Genomic DNA, 9,040 nt, shown 5'->3' with positions numbered 1-9,040 from the left:
CGCTACAATGTGGATATCGCTGCCCTCAGTGAAACACATCTAGCGGACAAGGGCCAGCTCATGGAATGTGGTGGTGGTTATACCTTCTTCTGGAGTGGTCATAGCAACATTGAACGGCAAGAGGCAGGCATTGGATTTGCTGTAAAGTTCCACCTCACTCAGAAACTTACCAAACTCCCAGAGGGCATCAACAATTGCCTGATGGCACTTCAGCTCCCACTTGGAGCCAAGAAGAATGCCACAATGATTAATGCTTATGTTCCCACACTAGATGAAACGCATCGCCGAGGCCAAGAAGAAACTTGCTGGGCAGAAGGCTTGAACTATCGCCACCCCCATGACAGCAACTACCCACACGTGCCCGACATGTGGGTGCACCGTCAAAGCCTGGATTGGCCTCATCAGTCATCTCCGGATCCACAACCGCCACCAAATTGAAGTCATGGTCATCTTCAACCCTGAAGGATAAACATCATCACATAAGAGAGCACTTTTCAGATTAAAAAAGAAAACATAACAGCACAATAGAGAAGAAGTGTCTGGTCATCAAGTGGGCAGTCCTCACTCTCTGCTATTACACCCATTCACCCTCTGTTCCAACCATGCCCTGCTCCAGTGGCTCCACTGCATTGAAGGATGCCAACGCGTGGATCACTCGTTGGTACCTGGCCTTTCAGTCCTTTAAATTCGAGGTGGTCCACAGGCCGGGGGCACAGATGGTGTTGGTGGATTACCTCTCCCGCCAGGGGGTTCAGCTGCAGGCCGGATGGCTCCCCGGTCTGAGTCGGGTGGTGGGGGTATGTGGCAGCGGGGGCATGGCCGAGTGTCAGCTGTGAATGACGAGGAGGCAGGTTGAACCAGCAGGTAACATATGATGAGGTGCACCTGTGTCAAATTACTGGCTGTCTATTAACCTGTGTCTCTGTGTCTTTCAGACAGTCAGGAATGAGAGAGAGTTGTGCCATCCCGTCACGTGTATTTGTCACCGAAAAATGTATACAAATAAAAGAACTCACTTGTTCTGAAGCCTGCTTCCTTGTTCCTCTGTTTCCTGCAATTAAAAAGTTGTTACAGAAGGTGTGGCAGCAGGGGCGTGGCCAAGCAGCAGTTTATGAATGGAGGGCGGGGTCGGGGAAGGTAAGTGGCGAAGTCATTCCACCTGCTGTCAATTAATGTGTGTGTGTGTGTGTGTGTGTGTGTGTTACAGGGATGGAGCATAAAAGGAGGGGGAGAGCAGAGAAGAGGGACTCTCTCTCCCGACCAGAATGCATGTGTGTGTGGGAGTGAGTCAGCTGAAAAGCTAGATATATATAAAAGAAATAAAGTTTGTAAGAACTTCAGTTCCCGCCTGCCGTGCTTCTGTACTCCACCCACATCAGGGATTCACTACAGTGGTGCCGAAACCCAGGAGCGAGTATGGAAGGGAAACACCCCATGGAGACCTCGCCAATTATGGATCTCGTCCATGCCCTCACTGCTGCCCAACAGAACCAGCATCAAGTGCTGACCGTCCTCCGGAAGGACCAGGAGCAATGCTTTGAAGCCTTGATGCTGGCCCAGCGGGAAGATCGCCAGACGTTCCAGCATCTGCTGGCATCGGCAGGGGCATCCACCCTGACCACCATGGACTCCCCTCACGTCACCCTCACGAAGATGGGCCTGCATGACAAGCCTGAAGCCTTCATCACTCTCTTCGAGCAAGCAGCCCAAGCGTGGGGGTGGCCAATCGAGCAGCACCCAGCTTGTCTCCTCCCACTCCTAACAGGTGAGGAGCAGCTTGCGGCACAGCAGCTTGCGGCGCAGCAGCTCCCTGCTGACAGCCGGCTCAAATATGCCGACCTCAAGAGGGCCATTTTGCAGCGGGTCGGCCGCTCCCCAGAACAACATCGCCAGTGGTTCCGGAAGTGGACACTGGAGGAGGTCGGCCGACCATTCGCATTTGGCCAACAACTCCGGGACGCCTGCTGGCAGTGGCTGAGGGTGGAAGACTGTGATGCTGACAGGATCATCGACCTGGTGGCACTGGAACAGTTAATCTCTCAGCTTCTGGAAGGAACAGCAGAATGGGTCCAGTGTCAATGCCCAGCATCACTCCAGCAAGCCATTGAGTTGGCGGAGGACCATCTGGTGGTGGTTCCGACAACAGACGGATGAGGCGAAGGTGCCTTTCCTCGTTTCTCTTCTCTCCCCTCTCTCTCTCCCCTCTCTCTTTCCTTCTCCCTCTCGCCCCATTCCCCCACTGCAGAGGCGGGGGCCGACTCCTCCCCAGCCAGCCTGTCACACCCGTGGTGTCCTCCCATCTCCCTCTTTTGTGTCTGTGTCCTTCCCCCCTCAGGTGAGTGATGGCCTTAACACCAGTGCAGAGGGAAAGCCTGGGCCGGTATGCTGGCGCGGCGGGGAGCCAGAGCATATCCAGAAACAGGGCTCCGCAAGGGAGGTGCAGCCGTGATCTGGATCCCCGACGCGCCAGAGACCGCCCCCGATCAGGTCGGAACGTATCGTATACCAGTAAGTGTTCAAGGGGATACATATCACACTTTGGTGGATTCTGGTTGTAATCAGACCTCAATTCACCAACGCCTGGTGCAAGGTGAGGCATCGGGGAGAGCACACGTGGTGAAAGTGTTGTGTGTGCACGGGGATGTTCACAATTATCCCTTAGTGTCTGTCCGTATTCTATTCCAGGGCCAAATGCATCGAATAAAGGTGGCGGTTAATCCTCATCTCACCCACTCGTTGATTTTGGGTACTGATTGGCCAGGGTTTAAAAACCTGATGGAATATTTAACATGTAGTGGGTCCTGCACTATTAGGTCACGGGAAGATCCCAGTGTGGCACTGACTGGAGAAACTGTCACAGAGCAGTCTACGTCAGCACTGCGTCAGAGTGAGGAGCAGCCCGCTCCTCCTCTCTCTCTCGGGGATTCCCTTAAGGATTTCCCATTAGAGCAGTCACGAGATGAGACTCTGTGGGATGCGTTTGACCAAGTGAGAATAATCGATGGTCAAACTCTTCAGCCAAGCACGACACCGGCCTTCCCTTATTTTGCTATTATTAAAGATAGATTGTACCGAGTGACACAGGACACTCAAACTGGTGAACAAATAACCCAATTATTAATCCCAAAGAGCCGTAGGGAACCCGTATTCCATGCGGCTCACTTTAATCCCATAGCTGGACACTTAGGGCAAGATAAAACACTAGCCCGAATAATGGCCCGGTTCTATTGGCCAGGGATTCGCGGGGATGTCCGTCGGTGGTGTGCGGCATGCCGCGAATGCCAATTAGTAAATCCCGCGGCCACTACAAAAGCACCTTTGCGCCCTCTCCCTCTAATTGAGACCCTGTTTGAGCGAATCGGAATGGATCTCGTCAGGCCATTAGATCGGTCAGCATGGGGATATCGTTTTATTTTAGTTCTGGTGGACTATGCAACGCAATATCTGGAAGCAGTGCCTCTCCACAATATCTCAGCATGCAGTATTGCAGAAGCACTCTTCCGTATTATCTCGCGGGTCGGGATTCCGAAAGAAATCCTGACAGACCAAGGCACTACCATTTGTCACACACACTGCACGAACTGTATGAGTTATTGGGGATTAAGTCTATCCGCACCACTGTCTATCACCCACAAACGGATGGCTTAGTACAGCATTTTAACCAAACACTCAAAAACATCTCATCTCTCTCATCTCATTATCTCTAGCCGCTTTATCCTTCCGGAAATTTGTACAACCCCGATTCCAAAAAAGTTGGGACAAAGTACAAATTATAAATAAAAACGGAATGCAATTATTTACAAATCTCAAAAACTGATATTGTATTCACAATAGAACATAGACAACATATCAAATGTTGAAAGTGAGACATTTTGAAGTTTCATGCCGAATATTGGCTCATTTGAAATTTCATGACAGCAACACATCTTAAAAAAAGTTGGGACAGGGGCAATAAGAGGCTGGAAAAGTTAAAGGTACAAAAAAGGAACAGCTGGAGGACCAAATTACAACTCATTAGGTCAATTGGCAATAGGTCATTAACATGACTGGGTATTAAAAGAGCATCTTGGAGTGGCAGCGGCTCTCAGAAGTAAAGATGGGAAGAGGATCACCAATCCCCCTAATTCTGCGCTGACAAATAGTGGAGCAATATCAGAAAGGAGTTCGGCAGTGTAAAATTGCAAAGAGTTTGAACATATCATCATCTACACTGCATATCATCATCAAAAGAGTCAGATAATCTGGAAGAATCTCTGTGCGTAAGGGTCAAGGCCGGAAAACCATACTGGGTGCCCGTAATCTTCGGGCCCTTAGACGGCACTGCATCACATACAGGCATGCTTCTGTATTGGAAATCACAAAATGGGCTCAGGAATATTTCCAGAGAACATTATCTGTGAACACAATAATTCACCGTGCCATCCGCCGTTGCCAGCTAAAACTCTATAGTTCAAAGAAGAAGCCGTATCTAAACATGATCCAGAAGCACAGACGTCTTCTCTGGGTCAAGGCTCATTTAAAATGGACTGTGGCAAAGTGGAAAACTGTTCTGTGGTCAGACGAATCAAAATTTAAAGTTCTTTATGGAAATCAGGGACGCCGTGTCATTCGGACTAACGAGGAGAAGGACGATCCAAGTTGTTATCAGCGCTCAGTTCAGAAGCCTGCATCTCTGATGGTATGGGGTTGCATTAGTGCATGTGGCATGGGCAGCTTACACATCTGGAAAGACACCATCAATGCTGAAAGGTATATCCAGGTTCTAGAGCAACATATTATGTTCCCGTCCAGACGACATCTCTTTCAGGGAAGACCTTGCATTTTCCAAAGTGACAATGCCAAACCACATACTGCATCAATTACAGCATCATGGCTGCGTAGAAGGGTCCGGGTACTGAACTGGCCAGCCTGCAGTCCAGATCTTTCACCCATAGAAAACATTTGGCGCATCATAAAATGGGAGATACGACAAAAAAGACCTAAGACAGTTGAGCAACTAGAATCCTACATTAGACAAGAATGGGTTAGCATTCCTATCCCTAAACTTGAGCAACTTGTCTCCTCAGTCCCCAGACGTTTACAGACTGTTGTAAAGAGAAAAGGGGATGTCTCACAGTGGTAAACATGGCCTTGGCCCAACTTTTTTGAGATGTGTTGTTGTCATGAAATTTAAAATCACCTAATTTTTCTCTTTAAATGATACATTTTCTCAGTTTAAACATTTGATATGTCATCTATGTTTTATTCTGAATAAAATATGGAATTTTGAAACTTCCACATCATTGCATTCCGTTTTTATTTACAATTTGTACTTTGTCCCAACTTTTTTGGAATCGGGGTTGTAAGTGAAGATGCATGTAATTGGGATAAGTGGCTCGAGCCCCTGTTATTTGCAGTACGAGAGGTCCCGCAAGCCTCCACGGGGTTTTCTCAATTTGAATTATTATATGGGCGTAAGCCGCATGGCATTCTGGACACGCTATGAGAAAATTGGGAGGAGGGATCTTCGCCTAGCAAAAACGAAATTCAGTACATTCTTGACTTGCGCACAAAACTCCACACCCTCACGCACCTAACCCAGGAGAATTTGCAGCAGGCACAAGAACGTCAAATCCGGCTGTATGACAGGGGCACGCACCTTAGAGAGTTCATGCCGGGAGACAAAGTACTCGTATTATTGCCCACGTCAAGTTCTAAATTAATAGCCAAGTGGCAAGGGCCCTTCGAGGTTACACGGCAAGTCGGGGACATCGACTATGAGGTGAAGCAAATGGATGGGGCGGAGCATTACAAATTTACCACCTCAACCTTTTAAAACGCTGGAATAAGGGGGTCCTCGTGGCGTTGGTGTCGGTAGTCCCGAAGAAAGCGGAGCTGGGGACGGAGGTAAAAAAGATAACATCTCGAACCACTCCAGTCTCTTGTGGAGACCACCTCTCACTGGCCCAACTCATGGAGGTAGCCCAGATGCAAAAGGAATTTTCCGACGTGTTCTCGCCCCTTCCCGGTCGTACCCACCTCATAGAACACCACATAGAAACGCCCCCAGGGGTGGTAGTGCATAGCCACCCTTACCGCTTGCCCGAACACAAGAAAAAGGTGGTTCGGGATGAACTCAAGGCCATGTTCAAAATGGGCATAATCAAGGAGTCCCACAGTGACTGGAGCAGCCCAGTGGTCCTGGTTCCCAAGACCGACGGGTCAGTCCGGTTCTGTGTGGACAACAGAAAAGTCAACACGGTATCTAAATTTGATGCATACCCAATGCCTCGCATTGATTAGTTGCTTGATCGGTTAGGCGCTGCTTGCTTTTAGTCGACACCGGCTCTAACAAAGGGGTATTGGCAGATCCCCCTAATGCCTCTGTCCCGAGAGAAAATGGCCTTTTCCACACCGTTTGGATTACACCAATTTATCACACTCCCTTTTGGGTTGTTTGGGGTGCCTGCTACGTTCCAGCGGCTCATGGACGGGGTCCTCTGCCCTCACGCTGCCTATGCAGCTGCATATCTAGACGATATAATAATCTACAAACATGATTGGCCATGGCACTTGGAACATCTGAGGGCTGTTCTAAAGTCGCTGAGGCATTCGGGCCTCACAGCTAACCCAAAAAAGTGTGAAACTGGGCAGGTGAAAGTACGGTATCTGGGGTTCCACTTGGGTCATGGACAGGTGCGTCCCCAAATTAAGAAGACTGCAGCGATTATGGCCTGCCCGAGGCCAAAGACCAAAAAGGAAGTGAGACGGTTCCTGGGGCTGGCTGGCTATTATCATAGGTTTATACCTAATTATTCGGATGTCACCGGCCCGCTAACCGATCTCACTAAAAAGGGGGCTCCAGATCCGGTCCAGTGGACGGAGCAGTGCCAACAGGCCTTCTCTGAGGTAAAAGCTGCACTGTGTGGGGGTCCACTTTTGCACTCCCCTGACTTCTCTCTCCCCTTTATTTTGCAGACTGATGCATCGGACAGAGGGCTGGGGGCCGTTTTGTCCCAGAAATTCTCGATGCGTGAAAGCAAGTACAGCAACATCAAAAAAGAGTATCTTGCCATCAAGTGGGCGGTCCTCGCCCTCTGATACCACCTGCTGGGGCGCCCTTTCACTCTCTGTTCGGACCACGCGTCCCTCCAGTGGCTCCACCGCATGAAGGATGCCAATGTGCGGATCACCCGTTGGTATCTCACCCTCCAGCCATTTAAGTTCGAGGTGGTCCACAGGCCGGGGGCACAAATGGTGGTGGCAGACTTCCTGTCCCATCGGGGGGGAGTCAGCTTCAGGCCAGACGGCTCCCCAGCCTGAGTCGGGCGGTGGGCGTATGTGGCAGCAGGGGCGTAGCCAAGCAGCAGTTTGTGAATGGAGGGTGGGGTCAGGGAAGGTAAGTGGCTAAGTCATTCCACCTGCTGTCAATGTGTGTGTGTGTTTGTTACAGGGACAGAACATAAAAGGAGGGAGAGAACAGAGACTCTCCCCCCCCAAGCATGCTTATGGCCATACCACCCTGAGAACACCTGATCTTGGAAGCTAAGCAGGGTTGGGCCTGGTTAGTACTTGGATGGGAGACTGCCTGGGAATACCAGCTGCTGTAAGCTTTTCAGGCAGCACGGTGGTGTAGTGGTTAGCATGGTCACCTTACAGCAAGAAGGTTCTGGGTTTGAACCCAGTGGCTGGCAAGGGCCTTTCTGTGTGGAGTTTGCATGCTCTTCCCGTGTCTGCATGGGTTTCCCCCACAATCCAAAGACATGCAGGTTAGGTTAATATGGGATGGCCTTGAGCGAGGCACCTAACTCCCAACTGCTCCCCGGGCGCTGTTAGCATGGCTGCCCACTGCTCTGGGTATGTGTGTGTTCACTGCATCAGATGGGTTAAATGCAGAGGAAATTTCACAAGTGTGTGATGAATTAAGTTGTGCCTCCTTTTTCTTTGCTTTTCAGAATGCGTATGTGTGTGGGAGTGAGTCAGCTGAAAAGCTAGATATATATAAAAGAAATAAAGTTTGTAAGGACTTCAGTCCCCGCCTGCCGTGCTTCTGTACTCCACCCACATCAGGGATTTGCTACAGAAGGGAGTGCTTCGGGAGTATGGGGTTCAGGGCTCTTTGCTAAGGGCTGTCTGGTCCCTGTACGAATGGAGCAGGAGTCTGGTTCGCATTGCCGGCAGTAAGTCAGACCTGTTCCCAGTGCATGTTGGACTCTGGCAGGGCTGCCCTTTGTCACCGGTTCTGTTCATAATTTTTATGGACAGAATTTCTAGGCGCAGCCAGGGGCCAGAAGGAATCCTGTTTGGGAACCACAGAATTTCATCTCTGCTTTTTGCGGATGATGTTGTCCTGTTGGCTTCTTCAAACCAGGACCTTCAGCATGCACTGGGGCGGTTTGCAGTCGAGTGTGAAGCGGCTGGGATGAGAATCAGCACCTCCAAGTCCGAGGCCATGGTTCTCGACCGGAAAAGGGTGGCTTGCCCTCTCCAGGTTGGTGGAGAAGTCCTGCCTCAAGTGGAGGAGTTTAAGTATCTCGGGATCTTGTTCACAAGTGAGGGAAGGATGGAGCATGAGATCGACAGGTGGATCGGTGCAGCCTCCGCAGTGATGTGGTCGCTTTACCGGTCCGTCGTGGTGAAGAAGGAGCTGAGCCAAAAGGCGAAGCTCTCAATTTACCGGTCGATCTACGTTCCGACTCTCACCTATGGTCATGAGCTTTGGGTAATGACAGAAAGAACAAGATCGCGGATACAAGCGGCTGAAATGAGTTTCCTTCGCAGGGTGGCTGGGCGCTCCCTTAGAGATAGGGTGAGAAGCACAGTCACTCGGGAGGAGCTCGGAGTAGAGCCGCTGCTCCTCCACATCAAGAGGAACCAGCTGAGGTGGCTCGGGCATCTGTTTCGGATGCCTCCTGGACGCCTCCCTGGGGAGGTGTTCCAGGCATGTCCCCCCGGGAGGAGGCCCCGGGGAAGACCCAGGACACGCTGGAGGGACTATGTCTCTCGGCTGGCCTGGGAACGCCTCTGTGTTCTTCCCGAGGAGCTGGCCGAGGTGTCTGGG

The 9,040-nt window shown here is 50.6% G+C and overlaps 1 pseudogene; it reads left to right on the top strand.

Annotated features, from left to right (window-relative positions):
- Nucleotides 1-7,483: 7,483 nt before the first annotated feature.
- On the top strand, nucleotides 7,484-7,592 carry LOC132889820 (5S ribosomal RNA; annotated as a pseudogene).
- Nucleotides 7,593-9,040: the final 1,448 nt, after the last annotated feature.

This window comes from Neoarius graeffei, chromosome 7 (assembly GCF_027579695.1).
Source record: "Neoarius graeffei isolate fNeoGra1 chromosome 7, fNeoGra1.pri, whole genome shotgun sequence".
In the NCBI taxonomy this organism is placed as follows: Eukaryota; Metazoa; Chordata; class Actinopteri; order Siluriformes; family Ariidae; genus Neoarius; species Neoarius graeffei.
This window is presented reverse-complemented; position numbering and strand designations above follow the sequence as displayed.